The sequence below is a fragment of the Schistocerca nitens genome, chromosome 2 (genome assembly GCF_023898315.1).
Source record: "Schistocerca nitens isolate TAMUIC-IGC-003100 chromosome 2, iqSchNite1.1, whole genome shotgun sequence".
Lineage (NCBI taxonomy): Eukaryota > Metazoa > Arthropoda > Insecta > Orthoptera > Acrididae > Schistocerca > Schistocerca nitens.
This window is the reverse complement of record NC_064615.1, coordinates 807072422-807091200: the sequence shown is the minus strand read 5'-3', so window position 1 is coordinate 807091200 and position 18779 is coordinate 807072422. Positions and strand designations below refer to the sequence as shown.

Sequence of the window (18779 nt, the reverse complement as noted above, 5' to 3'; positions counted from 1 at the left end):
TTAAATTATATGGTTCCAGAGACTTTTTCAAGTCTCGAAAGTCTATAATGTACCGATAATCTGAATAATGTCTGAAGCGAAGAATGAAAATTTATACGAAAATTTGGAGAGTCTCTGCAACGCTGTTAGAGTTCAGGGGAATAACAAAATTGTCTGCAGCGTGAATGAGAATTTGGACTGAGGAGGTAGTCTGTACAGTTGTGCAAAGCCAGTGTGGCAAGATGGCGTAGTGGTTAGTGCACCTGCCTAGAGAGCAGGAAACACGCGTTTGAATCCTTGCCTTGGTACTAACTTTTATTCGTCGATTGAGTCTTCAATATATATACATGATAACAGCAATTCAATTTGCTGAAACTAGTTATCAGTTTCAGTTATTGTGATCTTGAGTAATAAGGTGTTCTCACAAGAAGAGCACAGCACTGACGGTTATAGACACCACCTACAGAACTTATAATGCCAGGTAATCGTGATCCATATTCAAAGCAAATTTACGTGCGGCTCAGAGTTCGGTGTCACAAACTTCCCTTGACAGTCTTTTCGTTTATTGTATGACACGTATGTTGTTTAAAACTAATTGGAATCAGTAAACAGCAACACTGAAAGAGTAAATTCTTCACTCCTTACCCCTGAAACGCGCGATGTGTCCTGCTTTCAAGTTGTAACAATTTGGCCAGTCATTTGTTGCGTCCATTAACATTCGGAGTCACCCGTGGCCAACTGAAGTACCGGCCGCAACGGGTTCGTGGCAGGCAGCAATAAAATGCGGCGGTTTATGTGGTCCGCCTGGGCCCAGTTAGAGGCTAAACACTGCGGCAGCCGGGACCCATCGACATGCCATCGCACCCTGCTGCCCGGCACACAGTGGTCACCCTGTGTTTACAGCCGACATTATAGCGCCCAACTGATATACGACGGCCATGTGCTATAATGTCCGACCTAGCGGCGCACCACAATCCTGCACGTGCGCTTTATACACGCCGACGAGCGGACCGTGGTGAGAACGTCTGCCTGACCGGTCAAGGTGGCGAAGTGACCACAGTACTGGAATCGCATTTCGGGCGAGTCGGCTTTATGTCCCCGTCTGGCCTAACTAAATTAGGTTTTCCGCCCTTTCCGCTAAACTAGTTCAGGAGAACATTGGGAAGATTTTTAAGGTTTTTTTTGCTAATTGGCCCCGTGATAAGTACTGCCAAATCTCAAACATGATGTTGGCTCATTCGTAGACAGTTATTTTGAGACGTGACGCGGGTCGCGTTGGTAGGTTGGCATCGTGTAATAGGGATAGTGGCGTCTCGTTTTCTTCGTCTGTTTACTGGCGCCACTACGTTTGCTAGCGTTGTCCGTCCGCGAGTGGCAGCAGCAGCGGTTATCGATATCTAGTCCTGTTTTCCAGGAAGGGGGAGTGTCGGGTAGTTCGGTTGGGACGGAGCAGCAGTGAGGTCCGGCAGCGCACGGACATGCCGGGACCACGCAGGCACTACCGGATAGAGGGGCTATAGTTGCGAGGGCCACAACCTCGTTGTCCACCGAACCCAGGACGTTTGAGCTGAGTGAAGATTAACCCAGTAGTGGAACCTCAGCTATTTTGAGATCACGCCGATTGTTCGCCGTTGCTGCTCGCAGGGTCGCTGAGACGAAGAGCAACGAGTGGAGTGTTCGGAGTTGGCGAAATTAGTTAGCCATCCTCCGCGTATTATTAATCATTGAATTCCTTCTGTTATTATTGGTTAAGTTTAACCAGCGATATATTTTTCTGCCTAGTTGCCGCTAACGCCCCAGTTACCTGAACTGGAAGTTAGCGTGTTTTCGCGGCAGTGTAACTTTCCTCGCCTTGCCGCTGCTGTCCGGTAAGGCGTGTAGTTAGACAGCCTCCTTGATTGTGGTTCGGATATTTTGTTCTTTTCCACTACCATGGTCTTAGTGGTTCCTTCTGCTTCTGGATGTTCTGAACACCGGTTTCTGAAGACGCAGTGCTGTCCGCCGGTTCCGCCTTGCCTGTGTTATTCCATCGTTGTGTTGGTTACCAGACGTTAGGTAGATGTTGCAAGAGTGTTTACCTGCGTTTAAACTGTGACGAGTTTGAGTTGCCATCTGGTTAAATGAATACAACTCTTGGCTGTCTGTCTCATCGGTTACGAAGTTGAGCGATTTTCCCAGGCCAATCCTTGGAGCACTGTCTGAGACCTACTTTTCTCTTAGTTTGATCAGATCATGTTTTTCGATGATTGTTATTTTTAAATATTTTAGTATCTCTTGGAGAAGTTAACTGTTCTTAAGAATTTATTATCCAGGCCTTCAGTCGTTAAATTATTTTTAAGTTATTACTATTGCGGCCTTCAGTCGACAAATAATTTGAATTTCTGGTCAATAAGGCTTTCAGCCGTGAATGTAATTTGTCTAAAGAATTTTTATTTAGATATTGTCTCTCAATAGTGAAATCTGATGATTGTGTTTTTTAAAAGAATATTTTAGTATCTCTTGGATAAGTTTAACTGTTTTTAAGAATCTGCTATTCAGACCTTCAGCCGTTACATTGATTTCTGTGTTATTACTATTGAGACCTTCAGCCGACAATTTGAATTTCTGGTCAAATAAGGCCTTCAGCCGTGAGTGCAACTTGCTTACGAATTTTTTTATTAGACATTGTTTCTGAACAGTCAAATTTGATAATTGTTCCTTGTTGTCAACGTCGTTTGCTATTGGTTCCAAATAAAGTAAATGTGATTAAGAAAAAAACTGAGTAACCAACGGTAACTGGGCAAGGTCCCGTCCACACCGAATCCTGCCTTTCTCTAAGTCCCATGTCTCATACTTCGCCTAAGTAATGCTGGACTACTGTGTAGTATGGGATAAATTCAATTTGGTGACGCTTAGCGTGTCGTTGCACAGGGTAAGTGGTCTATCACGCGAACGACTGAGAAGTGTGTTGTTCCGTCTCTCATTGATTGTCCAGAACTCGCTCTTGCAAGAAAGTATCGTGTTACATCCTATGGACAGTCTCGAGACGCTCCACAGCGGCCTTACATTAAGGTCATTTTCGTGAGTGCGTATAATCATACGAGTGGTATATATTTCAAAAGGATGGTTTTTATGATAAATGAAAAGTTTAATTGCATCACTGAAAAATTATTTAAATGATCATTGTCAACAGCCAAGCAGCCCATGAGAGTTGTAGCCTTCCTAATTATAGGAAACGTAAGTCCTGTAGACAGATTCACAAATCTTCTTCGAAACGGGGACAACTATGGAAATGTAAGAGCAAAAAACATTCACGACGTGTGTCTGAAGTGTGCATGTCCATCTGCAGCATCCTTGCGAAATGTCTGGATGTTAAAACCATCCCATATCACCACGTTGATGATAAGTCCTTATAAAAGGAGGCGGACGTGTTCCTCCTCTGAAATCAAATGATTGTGTGGCACTGACGGTCAGGAGTCCCCAAAAATGTTCAAATGTGTGTGAAATCTTATGGGACTTAGCTGCTAAGGTCATCAGTCCGTAAGCTTACACACTACTTAAACTAAATTATCCTAAGGACAAACACACACACCCATGCCCGAGGGAGGACTCGAACCTCCGCCGGGACCAGCCGCACAGTCCATGACTGCAGCGCCCGAGACCGCTCGGCTAACCCCGCGCGGCAGGAGTCCCCACCTGGCGGAAGTCCGGCCACCGAGTTACAAGTCTTTGCAGTTGACGCCACACTGGTCGATTTACGTGTCAGTGATGATGAAATTATGCGGACAACACAACACCCAGTCCAAGAGCGGAGAAAATCTCCGACCTGGCGGGGAATCGAACCGGCGCCCACTGCATGGCAGTCAGACGCGCCGATCACTCAGCCAGGGGCCGCGGACATTCCTCCCTTTTTCTGGCCTATCTGAGCTTGTGCTTCGTCTCAAGTGATTTGGACGCCCGCAGGCTGTTAAATCTTGATTTCCCATACTTTCTGTCTCCAGACTTACCCACTGCTATGGAAGGTATGTACTTCACAGTTGATGCTTTCCTTTTGAAAGGAACTTTCCCGGTATTTGTTTTAGTTAATTTACAGAAAACGCGCAAAACCTAAAACAGGATGGGTGATGCGTGAGCGTGCATTTGACCCTTGGTGCTCTCTAGTGCGACTACAGCTGTGAATTGTACATTATAGTGCCAACATCATTTCTTATGTCTGTGCCATTGTTAGTCAACGATTACATTAATTCAAGATCAATTCCAGTGTGCGATTACAAATCTTGGCTTTGAGCTGCAACGTCATGAGTTTACAATCTGAAGGACGTAAGCAGCATGTCTTTTAATGTTACGTGTGGTTGTCTTATTAACTGGCGTAATCTGTGTGATTTTTTCCGAATTTCTCGCGAGTTCCGAGGGTATAGTTAGGCAGGAACCAGCGAACACAGTTTACGGTGCTTGGTTCTTCACAAATATTTGACTGTTTTTCCCGAATGTGGTACGATTTGGGAAGGTGGCCTTAGGCAGGAACCTAAGAAGACAATAAAATCCTACTAGAAAGCACAAAACACACCTACTGCACGTGAAAAATAACAAACCTTGGAATCGATAAATGGAATTGACGTACGAAGTGCGTCAGTAAGTAACGTCCGACCGCGCGCGAAATGGAAACCACAGTCAAAATCCGATGAAGCTTTGCATTATGTGTTAGGCAGTGATTCTAGGATTCCCGGCGATCGCGTCACGTCACTCTTTGCAGTTCTGACAACACAGCGAGCAAGTAAAGATGATTAGAAAATAGTGTCTCCGGCCCACAATTGGGGGGGGGGGGGGGGGGCTACAGAGAGATTCCGCCTGATTTCATGCAACCCCCCTTACGTCATGACCTAGTAAATAGTGTCGGAAGTTCCATGCGGCTTTTTGCGGATGATGCTGTAGTAGACAGAGAAGTTGCAGCATTTGAAAATTGCAACGAAATGCAGGAAGATCTGCAGCGGATAGGCACTTGGTGCAGGGAGTGGCAACTGACCCTTAACATAGACAAATGTAATGTATTGCGAATGCATAGAAAGAAGGATCCTTTGTAGTATGATTATATGATAGCGGAACAAATACTGGTAGCAGTTACTTTTGTAAAATATCTGGGAGTATGCGTGCGGAACGATTTGAAGTGGAATGATCATATAAAATTAATTGTTGGTAAGGCGGGTGCCAGGTTAAGATTCATTGGGAGAGTCCTTAGAAATTGTAGTCCATCAACAAAGGAGGTGGTTTACAGGACACTCGTTCGACCTATACTTGAGTACTGCTCATCATCAGTGTGGGATCCGCATCAGGTCGGGTTGACAGAGGAGGTAGAGAAGATCCAAAGAAGAGCGGCGCGTTTCGTCACAGGGTTATTTGGTAAGCGTGATAGCGTTACGGAGATGTTTAGCAAACTCAAGTGGCAGACTCTGGAAGAGAGGCGGTCTGCATCGCGGTGTAGCTTACTGTCCAGGTTTCGAGAGGGTGCGTTTCCTACTTATACCTCTAGAGGAGATCACGAATGTAAAATTAGAGAGATTCGAGCGCGCACGGAGGCTTTCCGGCAGTCGTTCTTCCCGCGAACCATACGCGACTGGAACAGGAAAGGGAGGTAATGACAGTTGCACGTAAAGTGCCCTCCGCCACACACCGTTGGGTGGTTTGCGGAGTATAAATGTAGATGCAGATCATGCATTTTCTTCTTCAAGACAATTCCCGGACGCACGGTGCAGGAACAGTGAGGACGCTTCCGCAGTATTTTCTATGGGAAGTGTTTGATCACCCATCATACAATCCGCTCTTGGCTTCCTCTGAGTTTCATCTCTGTTTACAAGATCCGCTGGCTATGAGGACTGTTTTGCCACAGACAGTGAGCTGCAGACCAGTGTAGAGAATTGGCGGAAAGCACAGCCGTCGTACAACGCCACGAAAAATGTCCGAGTCGAAGCGGCAACAATGTGGAGAAGAAGTTGGAAGGTTTTATTAATTGATGCAAATAAAACATGTCTGATATTCACCGTATTTTCCATTTCGTGACCGGTCGGAGCTTACTTTCTGGACAGCCCTAGTATATAGCTGAATTCCAATTTCGAGTCAATGTTCCATTGTTTTTCGCGGATTGTCGTTCAATGCGTAGTTTGATTTCCTTTAGGATTTCTGTGTATATTTTCAGCTATTTCCTGTTATTATCATTTTTTACGTATTGTATTTGTTAATATTTTATTTTGCGGTTATTCCATTGGATTTTAGTTTGTCTCCACTCCAAACTCCCACTTTCCAGCGGCAGGCCCGTTAGAGTCAATATTTGTTATTAAGAATGACCGAGATTTTGTGATGTAATGAATTTACGGTGAGGAGTATTATACTGGACGTTAAATGTTGTCTGTGGCAGTGTTAGGTACTCGCGTGAATTATGATTGTAATTTGTTATTTTACGTATGCGTATTTCATTTTTTTTCATGATCTAACTTCTCTTTTTCTGTTCATCGTATTTTGTTTGCGATAAAATTCTTCGTTACTCATCTGTTCGCGTGAACTATGATTGCAATTTATGTATTGTCTTTTGTAGCTGTGCTATGTTCCTTTGTTTAATGACAATAGTTGATGTTTAAAATGTTGTCTGTGTGCAACATTTTTGGGTCCAGTACGTCGCCACTGGCCAAGGGTGGAATAATACGCTAGAATTGCTCTCTCTTTCCGCCCCCATGGTGACGCTCGATTGCTGTCGTGGCTGACTTCTTGGGGTAGAGATAAGACATGTGAGCAAGCGTGACATCGAAGGAGGAATCACGCTCTCTGAAAGTAACACTCGGCTACCAGACTACGGGACGGATGTCGTACAATGGTTTCAACACTACGACTCGGCCATCGGTCCGTGGCGTGAGGCGGCGGAATCCATGAGCGCGCAGGTGTGCCAGACGGAGCGCTGCTCCTCCGAAAGAGCGTGGCGGGTGGCCGAATCCCCAGGGTAAAGAAACAGTCTCGATGATGTATACTGCATACTCTTAGTACAGACGCTTAGTTGGCACCAAGTCTTGGAAATGGAGACCTGACGCTGCTGGAACATTGTAGAGTGTACAGATTCTGACACGACCATTGCAACTGTCTCTGTGCAGCTGACTGTCGTGCATTCAGTCGGAACACTGACCTAATGCAGCTCTCAACGCTGGTCTATACCAGCGCAAGTCTCTTCGTCTCTGCATAACAACTGCGGCTTACATCCACTTTAACTTACTTTCCGCAGTAAAGTTTAGGTCTCTCTGTGCAATCTTTACCCGTCCCACTTCCCTCCATTACCAAAAGTACTATTCCTTTACGCTCCAGTACGTCTCCTGTAGTCTCAAATTTTCTTTTAGACAAGCTATGCCTTGAAGCTAATTTAACCTCAGATCTTCAGCATTCTTCTCCCGTACTGCCACCTTTACATGGCTGTATTGTCATCATCTTAGTACTGTTTATTGTCCGTGTTTTATTTCAGTATAACACTGGAATAAGTACAAATACTTTCGGAAGAGACTTTCTAACACTTAAAACTATATCGATATTAATAATTTTTTTTAGAAATGGCGTTGTTGTTATTTCAAATTTACATTTATAACATCGTTATTTACTCGTTATCTGGCATGCTTAACAGAAAAACTCTTCTTGTACTTTTAGTGCATCATTTCCTCGTCTAATTTCCTCACCATTGCCTGATTTAATTCTACTCCACTCTGTTAACTCTATATTTTGATGTTAACGTTACAGCCTTTTTTTCACGACACTGTTCATTCCATTTAAATACTCTTCAGAGTCCTTTACTGTCACTGTTCCAATTAAAATGCTGTCTGCAAGACTAACTTTCCACTTTCTCTAATTTCTCCTGCGTTTTATTTACGGTCTGCTCTCTGTACAACCTGAATAAAACGAGGACTAGGCTGCCTTCCCAACTACTGCCTCCCTTACAAACTCTTCGAATCTTACGACGGATGTAAAGTCCACCCAGGAATCAGTGGATTAGATTAGAATGTAGCTTAATTACTAATTGGTGTGGCAACAGAAACATTATCAATGCTACTCTCGAACTTCTACCTGCTAAAACCAATCAGACCTCGAAACAAATAAAGGAAAGACGTGATTCGCGACGGTGATGAATTATTAGTTATGGAAAATTTTGGGGCTGGTTGACATTAATTCTTGCAAACATATCTTGATCCCTGAACCAAATAAGAATGATGAGACCCTTAAGGAAATTTGTAATCTAGGTTTTTTTTTTTGAACTGGCCTTTTCCTACAGCTTCCCCTGCGTACATGTATGTCACATATAATGCACACATCTCATGCTTCACTCCATCTATCCTTCCTCTCTGCCGATCATCCCCTCCCCTCTTTTTGTACATCTTATCCCCCACCCTCTTTCTATGTCAAATTCCTCCTCCTCTCTCTATCTGTCTTTACGTTTCCTCTCACCTCCCTCTGACCATATCCTTCTCCTCCCACTCCGTCTCTTTCCAAGCAGGCTGATTTCACATGTCGATACTGTTGACACACACTGTGCCTGTCATTCACAGCAACCTGTACTCCAGTGGGTGGAAAAATGCAAAAAGTAAAAATTCATGTAATCAAAAGTTTTGCCTTATCTGTCAAAGGTTATGCAAAACAAAAACTCTGTTATCACACAGAGAATAGCTTATACAAACAAACATGCCACAAAGGTTCTGAGTTACTGTGAGATGCACAACACCTCGTAAAATTGCCTTTGACAACTGTCCTTGCCAGCTAAACTCTTTTTTGACAATATTTCCTCACACTGTATGTTCCAGTGTGTCTAATGTGGTACTGCAGCAAACTATCTTTTTGATACGTCAAATAGCTCTAAATGTTTCGTCAAGAATAACTTCAAAATGAATTATATACACTGAAAGAATATAAATGGATCGATGAGAATAAAATTAATGAAGATCTAGTTACATGAAACGATATCATTGCTAACCTGCCAATGTACTGAATATCCAGTTACAGTTTAAAAAATTGTACCAGATTACTGTAGAATCCGAATTTCCTGCTTATGACGAGCTTTTGAAATGTGGTGCTTCATAAGAAAGTTGACTATGAGGTAACTAATGAAGACGTAATTAATCTAATTGGAGAGAAACAAACTTGTGGCACGTTTCGACTAAATTAAAGGATCGTTTGATGAGACATCTTGAGCATCATGAAATAGTCAATTTCTGAATGGAGAGGAGTGTAGGGGGGCAGGGGCAAAAATTAGAGAGAGAGGCCAAGACGGAAGTACATTTGAAGCTGCTTCAAGTGGATTCATCGTGTAGTAGTTGTGCAGAGATATAAATGCTCGCACAGGATGGTCTACAACGGTGAGGTCCCCTAAGCCGACGATGATGAAAGGTGACAGCAGGTTGACCGAGTAAAGCCCTGAAGTATGAAGAAAAGAAACAAATTCACCTACGGAGCTATTTCTAAGGCACAATGCAATTCAGAAACCTCTGCCTTGTTCACACACATTACTGCTGCAAGCTTAGCTAGTAACACTTTCATTCTTCCCAGCCACTTTCTCACCATTTTTCTATAAATGACAGAAATCTTGAAACTTTCTGAGAGGAATGTTGTTTAACTGCTGTTAGGTGTCGAGAGACTTTGCTTTCTATTTAGTAATAACTTTTGAACGTACTTCCTTCTGGAGCAGCGCTTAACTTAATAAGTAGCAATGTCGATGTTTCTAACTATGTTTCTAATAGTCCTCCTCTCTTTTCATTTTTGTTGGAATGCCGTCATTTGTCTTTTCCGCTGCGCTCAGATTAGAAGTGTCAGGCTAACGCTCGTAGCATCTTTTAGCCAAATGTTAACAATTATTGAAAGAGCGATTGAGCGATTATTATACTACTCTCGGCAGATCGTTGTACCTCATAATCATTTGTGAGAGTTCTGGCCAAACATTTTCAGCAAGTATAGGACAAGTTAAGTAGCCGTCTTGACTCAGTTAAAATAGTACGCAAGATCAGAATTCTCATTGATGTGTGGTTTTCTTCCATTGCATGTTTCTATAGTAACAATAAGGGGTATTCCAACGGGCCGACAGAGAATCTGCTTTGTTCTGAATCCGTGGCCAACGCCACGGTACATTGGATGTAACTACTTTTGGTCAATAGAGGGACAGTAAAAAATTCTGAGACTTCTCCGACTACATTCTCGCACTCACTGTTAAACACTTTTGCTTCGTCTCGCGTGTCAACGATAGGCAAGGAAAATTTCAGCATCTAAATCTACAGACTGCATAAGGAATTTGAAAATTGCAAAACTATTATAATTACTTATATACAATTAAAATCTATTCTTTTTTCTCTTATTTTCTCTTGGCTGGATACTACAGCAGATAGAACAGGAGGAGAGAAACACGAAAATTTGTCGAAGTACCTAACCCTGCACCTCACACTCGAGACCAACTACGAGCGCGCGCGCGCGCGCGTGTGTGTGTGTGTGTGTGTGTGTGTGTGTGTGTGTGTGTGTGTGTGTGATGGAGGAAACGAGACTTAGCCGGAGATTTTCGCTCGCAAGCGCCGGATACGAGCCAATCAGCGTCAGCAAAGGTCAACACCGCCACCAGGGCACGCTCGGGCCAACTAATCTCTCGCAGCCCAATAGCCTTTCCCTTCTCTCCCCTCACCCACCACCTCTCCCTGCGATGCTGCTCACTCGGACCCATTGTGTTAGATCCAAGTTTGCTGATCGGTTCCCTTGAACTGAATCGGTGGAAGTCTGAATGCTTCGGCAGTAGTCGTTTTTTGTTATCTATCTGATACTGCTTTGTGTGGTAGCCATAATTGTCTACTGTGTTGCTTTCTGTACTAAACTATTCCGAGTGTATGTTATACACACACACACACACACGTGTAAGTGTGACACGATGAGTGTGGTGGTGCCGGGTTGAGAGGCTAGAGCAGCAACATCTTAAGAATCACATAATTCGTAACACAAAGCTGTACTTGGTTCTTTTATTGTACTAATGGCTTCAGTTACAAACAATCGTATGGTTTGACAAACCATCGTATGTTAATCTCTAACGAAAAATTTTTACATATTACGAAAATAGAAACACAGGCAAGCAGCTATTGAGACATTCAATGACAAAAAAATACATCAATCAGGTTCAAGTTGAAAAATTCCAATCAGGTTCAAAAATTCCAATCAGATTTCTAGAAACTGAGAAGACGACCTGCGTAAGTATAGCGACGTATAAACAGATCCTGTTGAAAAATGCCATTGCAGGGTATTAGCAACCGACAATGAGAGCCACATTCGTGTGGGTGATCTATAAACGGGTCCTGTTTATACATCACTTATGAGTTGTCTAGGGATAGCGTCTTTGCCAACGACCTTGTCAAAGATGACCCAGGAGCGGAAGAGGTTCAGGGCTCACTCTTGCCCTTGGGGTGGGAAACTGCCCCTAAAGGCAGAAGAAACAGCAAAGATCAATGGCATGAGGATGGAGAAGGCAATGAAAACCGCTGCATTAAAGACACGTAATGTGCATCCACACGACACATGGCCTGTTATTTAAAAAGTATCATGATGATCTCTCCATTGGTAAAAGATTCCGTACTAGGTCCCACTCCAATCTCGAGTAGGGGAATGCCAAGGAGGAGGTAACAATGAGAAAGAGACTGAATAATTAGCGAAAGGATAACGTTCTACGAGTAGGGGCGCGGCACGTCAGAAGTAGGAAGCTAGCAGATCGGGAAATGCTGAGGCTCAGTCTACATGTAGTGGAGGTCAGTGAAGTGAAATGGAAAGAAAAAAAAAGATTTCTGGTTAGATGAGTATAGGGTAATATCATCAGCAGCTGAAAATGGTATAAAGGGAGTAGGATCCATTATAAATAGGAAGGTAGGGCAGAGAGTGAGCTACTGGGAACATGTCAGTGTTAGGGTTGTTCTAATCAGATGCGACAGCAAACCAACACCGACAACCATAGTTCAGGTATGCATGCCGACGCTGCAAGATAGAGAGAATGTGAGTATACTGAACGGCTAATGCAGTACGTAAAGGGGGATGAAAATCTAATCATCACAGTCAATTGGAATGCGGTTGTTGGGGAAGGAGTACAAGAAAGGGTTACGGGGGGGATAGGGAAAAGTCCAAATGAGAGAGGAGAAAGACTAAGTTCGGCAATAAATTACAGATGGTAATTGAGAATACTCTGTTCAAAATCACAAGAGGAGGTATCCTTGGAAAAGGCCGGGAGACACATCATGGTCAGGCACAGATTCCGAAATCAGATACTGAACTGTAAGGCATACCCTAGGGGCAGATATTGACTCAGATCACAATTTAGTAGTGATGAAGAGTACGCTAAAGTTTAAGAAACTAGTCAGGAAGAACAAATGTGCAAAGAAGAGAGATACAGAAGTACTGAAGTACTGCGGAATAAAGTGATACGTTTGAAATCCTGAGGTTATATATATGTTATGTTATCCGGGGACCTAGAAACGACGGAGAGGCTCCTTCCCCGCCGCAGCCGCAGTGGTCCGCATCCTCACGACGACCACCGCGGTCCACTTCATCCCCCCCCCCCGCCCCACACCGAACCCAAGGTTATTGTGCGGTTCGGCCCCCGGTGGAGCCCCCCAGGGAACGTCTCACACAGACGAGTGTAACCCCTTTGTGTGCGTGGTAGAGTAATGGTGGTGTACGCGTACGTGGAGAACTTGTTTGCGCAGTAATCGCCGACAATGTAGCTGAGGCGTAATAAGGGGAACCAGCCCGTATTAGCCGAGGCAGATGGAAAAACCCCTAAAAACCATCCACAGACCGGTCGGGTCACCGGACCTCGACACAAATCCGCCGGGCGGATTCGTGCCGGGGACCGGCGCTCCTTCCCGCCCGGAAAGCCGTGCTTTAGACCGCACGGCCAACCAGGCAGGCGAAGTTATATATACTGTGATAAGGAATAGCCCAGGAGGCAGTTCAGTTGAGGAGGAATGTACATCTCTAAAAATGGCAATCACAGATCATGGAGAGGCAAACATAAGTACAAAAAATTTAACTGCGCAGAAACCACTGGTAACAGAAAAAATACTTCGATTGAACGATGAAAGAAGGAAGCAGAAAAAAGTTCACGGAAATTCAGGAGTATAGAAATACATGTTACATAGTAACGAAATAAATAGGAAATGCAGGGAACCTAATTCGAAATGACTACGCGAAAAATGTGAATAAATCGAAATAGAAATTATCATCGGAAGGACTGACTCAGTGTATAGAAAAGTCAAAACATCTTTCGGTGAAATTAAAAGCAAAGGTCGTAACATTATAGTGCGTTGGGAATTCCATTGTCAAATGCAGAAGAGAGAGCAGATAGGTGGAAAGACTACCAGTAATAGAATCAGAATTTAAAAGAGCTTCGGAAGATTTAAGATCGAATAAGGCTGAAGGGATCGATAAAAGTCGATCAGAATTCCTAAAATCTTTGGGAAAGTGGCAAGAAATCGACTGTACACGATAGTGTGTAAAATTTATGATTATGGCGATATACCCGTACCATCTAATTTTCGGCAAAACATAATCCACACAGTTCCGAACATTGCAAGAGCCGACAAATGCGAGAATTATCGCACAGTCATCTTATCAACTCATGCATCTAAGTCGCTGACAAGAATAATATACAGAAAAGTGGAAAAGAAAATTGAGGAAGTCTTATATGATGATCATTTTGGCTTTAGGAAAGGTAAAGGCATCAGAGAGGCAGTTTTGGCATTGCGGTTGATGAAAGCAAGACTGAAGGAAAGTGAAGACACGTTCATAGGATTTGTCGACCTGGAGAAAGCCTTTGACAATGTGGAATGGTGCAAGTTGTTCGAAATTGTGAAAAAAATAGGAGTAAACTATAGGGAAAAATGGGTATTATGCAATATGTACAAGAGCCAAGATGAAACAATAAGACAGGACGACCAAGTGCTAGAATTAAAAAGGGTGTAAGACAGGGATGTATTCTTTTACTGTACTGTCCTATCTACCATCTAAGAAGCAATGACGGAAATAAAAGAAAGGTTAAATAGTGGACTAAAATTCGAGGTCAAAGAATATCGATTATAAGATTCGCTGTTGACATTGCTATCCTGAGTGAAAGTGAAGAATTATAGGATCTGCTGAATGGAATTAACAGTCTAGTGAGTACAGTGTGGACTTTGGGAAATCCGTAAAAGAAGAGAATCGAACTAATTGAGATGTGGTGCTACAGAAGAGTGTTGATCGTTAGGTTGCCCGATAAGGTAAGCAATGAGGAGATTCTCCATAGAATCGACAAGGAAAGGAATACACGGAAAAAGACTGACAAGAAGAACAGACACGATGAGAGGACACCTGTTGAAACATCGGGGATTAACTTTCTTGGTACTATAGGGAGCTGTATGGGATAAAAACTGTAGAAAAGACAGACTTAAAAAAGAAGGAAGGAAGAAAAAAAAGTGTATACAGGTTTTCTTGTCGGTGTCTAACACTCTTCTTCTTCTTCTTCTTCTTCTTCTTCTTCTTCCTGGCTCTGTAGCCCTTGATAGCCCTCGGCCTGCTGTAGCTCATCATTCCATTCGTCCCTATCCAGCGTCTTGCGTCTCCATCCTCTGATAAAAGCAATTTTTAAACCAGCTTTTATGTTACGCAAGCGTCGAATTTCTACTTCTTCTTCGTCCCACTGGGTTTCGTAGCAGTGCTAGTTTTGTTAGGTTTTGACATTCCATGTGAAAAAATATGACCGATATATTTCAGGCGGTTTGTTTCAATGAACTTTATGACATCAAAATCTTTATAAAAAGTTCAAAATTATATCGTCTGCGCCATGCTCAGTCTACACTGGTGGCCCCATAGATTTTGCGTAACACCTTTCACCCCATTAGCTCGTCACACTATTGCGTCCGTGTTCAGGTTTGTGAGCCATACGTTAATGATGGGGATATTAAAGTTTTATGCAGTTGACACTTTGTTCTTCTGGACAGATTTCGGGACTTAAGTTGTGGGGCCAGTCCATAATAGCATTAATTAGGTAGATGGATGCTCCGCTTCATTTTCACACAAATATCATTCCCTGATGTTACCAGTGTTCCCAGACCAGTGTTCACTAACAGATTCCATTTGCGCCTGGTCAGTTTTTAATATTGCATTTATTTCTGGTCGTATTATTCACATGCATCTGGTTTTATTTACGTTCACTTCTAATAATAATTCTATTGCTGCTACCACCAGTGACCTGTATGTTTCTTTAACAGTTAGTCGTATTCTTGCAATAGTATGCACATCAACTACACAGGCCAGAAGCTGACCCTTCTATTGCATATCATACCTGGTCTGTTGATTTGAGCTGTTCTTATTACCTTTTCTAGGGCTATGTTACAAAGCAAAGAAGTGAGTGCGAACCTTTGCCTCAGTATACAGTTAGTTTCAAAACATACTGTTAAATTTCCATTTATCCTTAATTTACATACTGCTTTTCCCATAGTCAAACTTTTAAAGCTTATTAAATGTTGTGGTATGCCCAGTTCATTCATTGTTTCAATAAGCTTATTTCATTTTTTAATGTCATATACTGCCTTAAAATCAACAAATTTATTATGTGTTTCTTATTGTATTTCCTTGTTTTTCCAGTAACTTACCAAGGGCGGATGTTTGGTCCATAGCCTGATTTGCCAAATCTGAAGCCTGCCTGATATCTCCCAATTGCTTTTTCTGAAAAAGGTTTTACACGGGTGCGAAGCAGGGAGGAGAATATTTTGTATGTGTTGTTCAATAAAGTAATTCATCTACAGTTTGTACATTTCAGGATGTCCCCTTTCTTGCGTGAAGTACATATCAAGCCAATATTCCAGTCATCATGGATGAATTTTTGCGTCCATGTATCTGAGATCAGGGCGTACAGACATCTAGCTAGATGTTCTCCACCACTTTTTTTAGCTTCCATGCTACAACATTTTCCGAGTACAGTAATTCTTTGAAGTACTCTGCCCAACGGTGAACAATTTTTCCTATTATGCTATTAGTTCACCACTTTTTCTCTACATTTTGTTATTTTTGGTTGAAACTCTTTACTGAGGTCATTGACATTTCTGTAGAATTTCCTGCATTCGTCAGCCTTATTCGGTGATTCAATGTTCTGCAACTGTCTTTCGAAAAAGCTTCTCTTTCCTGCTTTCAGAACCCACTTTTCTGCTTGTCTTTCTTCTTTGTTGTCATCGACCAGCAATCTTGTCCTACTGGCCTGTACCTTTTTATATGCTTTATTCTTTGTTCTTGTTGCCTCTTCCCTCTTTGTTTCCTCCTCCTCCTCCTCCTAGTTGCGATATGTCAAGACGCATTTATCAATATTAGTTTCTTTAACCGAAAACAGTATTCATTTTTGCTTAAACCGTGCAGTGTTATTTTATTTTTCACAACTAATACCCTTGGTACGTTACTGATAAGTTTTACAGTGGAAGTGCGGGTAAATATGATTGTACGATGTCTGCCATCATCACGGCTATCTCACTGACATCGCTAAGATTTCTAGTAATTATTCAGGACTTCCTGAAATTTGATTTACGAAGTCCAACATTCGTCTATAGCACCACATCTCAAATGCTTCGATTCTCTTCTCTTCCGGTTTTCCCACAGTCCATGTTTCACTACCATACAATGCTGTACTCCAGACGTACATCCTCAGAAATTTCTTCCTCAAATTAAGGCCAGTATTTGATATTAGTAGACTTCTCTTGGCCAGAAATGCCTTTTTTACCATAGCGAGTCTGCTTTTGATGTCCTCCTTGCTCCGTCCGTCATTGGTTATTTTACTGCCTAGGTAGCAGAATTCCTTAACTTCACTGACTTCGTGACCATCAATCCTGATGTTAAGTTTCTCGCTGTTCTCATTTCTACTACTTCTCATTACCTTCGTCTTTCTCCGATTTACTCTCAAACCATACTGTGTACTCATTAGACTGTTCATTCCGTTCTGCAGATCATTTAATCCTTCTTCACTTTCACTCAGGATAGCAATGTCATCAGCGAATCGTATCACTGATATCCTTTCACCTTGTATTTTAATTCCACTCCTGAACCTTTCTTTTATTTCCATCATTGCAGATTGAAGAGTAGAGGCGAAAGGCTACAGCCTTGTCTTACACCCTTCTTAATACGAGCACTTCGTTCTTGATCGTCCACTCTTGGTTGTTGTACATACTGTATACGACCCGTCTCTCCCTATAGCTTACCCCTACTTTTTTCAGAATCTCTAACAGCTTGCACCATTTTATATTGTCGAACGCTTTTTCTAGGTCGACAAATCCTATGAAAGTGTCTTGATTTTTCTTTAGCCTTGCTTCCATTATTAGCCGTAACGTCAGAATTGCCTCTCTCGCCCCTTTACTTTTCCTAAAGCCAAACTGATCGTCACCTAGCGCATTCTCAATTTTATTTTCCATTCTTCTGTATATTATTCTTGTAAGCAGCTTCGATGCACGAGCTGTTTAGCTGATTGTGCGATAATTCTCGCACTTGTCAGCTCTTGCCGCCTTCGGAATTGTGTGGATGGTGCTTTTCCGAAAGTCAGATGGTATGTCGCCAGACTCATATATTCTACACACCAACGTGAATAGTCGTTTTGTTGCCACTTCCCCCAATGATTTTAGAAATTCTGATGGAATGTTATCTATCCCTTCTGCCTTATTTGACCGTAAGTCCTCCAAAGCTCTTTTAAATTCCGATTCTAATACTGGATCCCCTATCTCTTCTAAATCGAGTCCTGTTTCTTGTTCTATCACATCAGACAAATCTTCACCCTCATAGAGGCTTTCAATGTATTCTTTCCACCTATCTGCTCTCTCCTCTGCATTTAACAGTGGAATTCCCGTTGCACTCTTAATGTTACCACCGTTGCTTTTAATGTCACCGAAGGTTGTTTTGACTTTCCTGTATGCTGAGTCTGTCCTTCCGACAATCATATCTTTTTCGATGTCTTCACATTTTTCCTGCAGCCATTTCGTCTTAGCTTCCCTGCACTTCCTATTTATTTCATTCCTCAGCGACTTGTATTTCTGTATTCCTGATTTTCCCGGAACATGTTTGTAGTTCCTCCTTTCATCAATCAACTGAAGTATTTCTTCTGTTACCCATGGTTTCTTCGCAGCTACCTTCTTTGTACCTATGTTTTCCTTCCCAACTTCTGTGATGGCCCTTTATAGAGATGTTCCTCATACTCAACAGTACTAAAACGTATTATGCCTTTCTCACTTGTTCGACGTTTACTGCCAACGTCCCGCCACTAGGCTATTACATCTGGAAACATTTCTACACCTCTTCCTTGGATTCACAGCGCCAGATTTGCACCTGGTAGCCAAAATTGGAGCTAATTTTCCAGCGTAAATCGATTCTGCATTAAAGCATTACGATATCTACCAAGTTTCACTGTTGTACGATAATTACAGCCCACACTGAACCTCTGTGAGTAGCTGCACTTGAATTGTAATTACCCTGCATATTTTTCAAAGAAATAAAGAATGCTGATCTCAGTCTTTTCAGAAACAGCGGGGAAGTATTGATCTCCAGTTGTAGATTCGAGCGAAATGCTCCATTTTTGTGGAAGGGGACATGGAACTTCCAAGAAAGTATCTGATAATTATCTTCAGAATCCATCGTAGTGGAAGGCGGGGTACATACATATATGATAGCAGTTACATATAAAAGGCCCCTAGTCGCAAACTTGGTTTTATAAGGGACGATCAAAAGGTTTTCGTTTGAGAGCGTTGTTGCAGCATACTGCAACATATCCCGACTCCGATGGGAGTATA

At 42.5% G+C, this 18779-nt stretch overlaps 1 protein-coding gene across 1 annotated transcript in view; it reads right to left on the bottom strand.

The window, feature by feature from the left end:
* LOC126237066 (sodium bicarbonate cotransporter 3) overlaps positions 1-18779 on the bottom strand; it is a 1007081-nt gene that overhangs the window by 850132 nt on the left and 138170 nt on the right. The gene's annotated exons all lie outside the window — the stretch shown is intronic.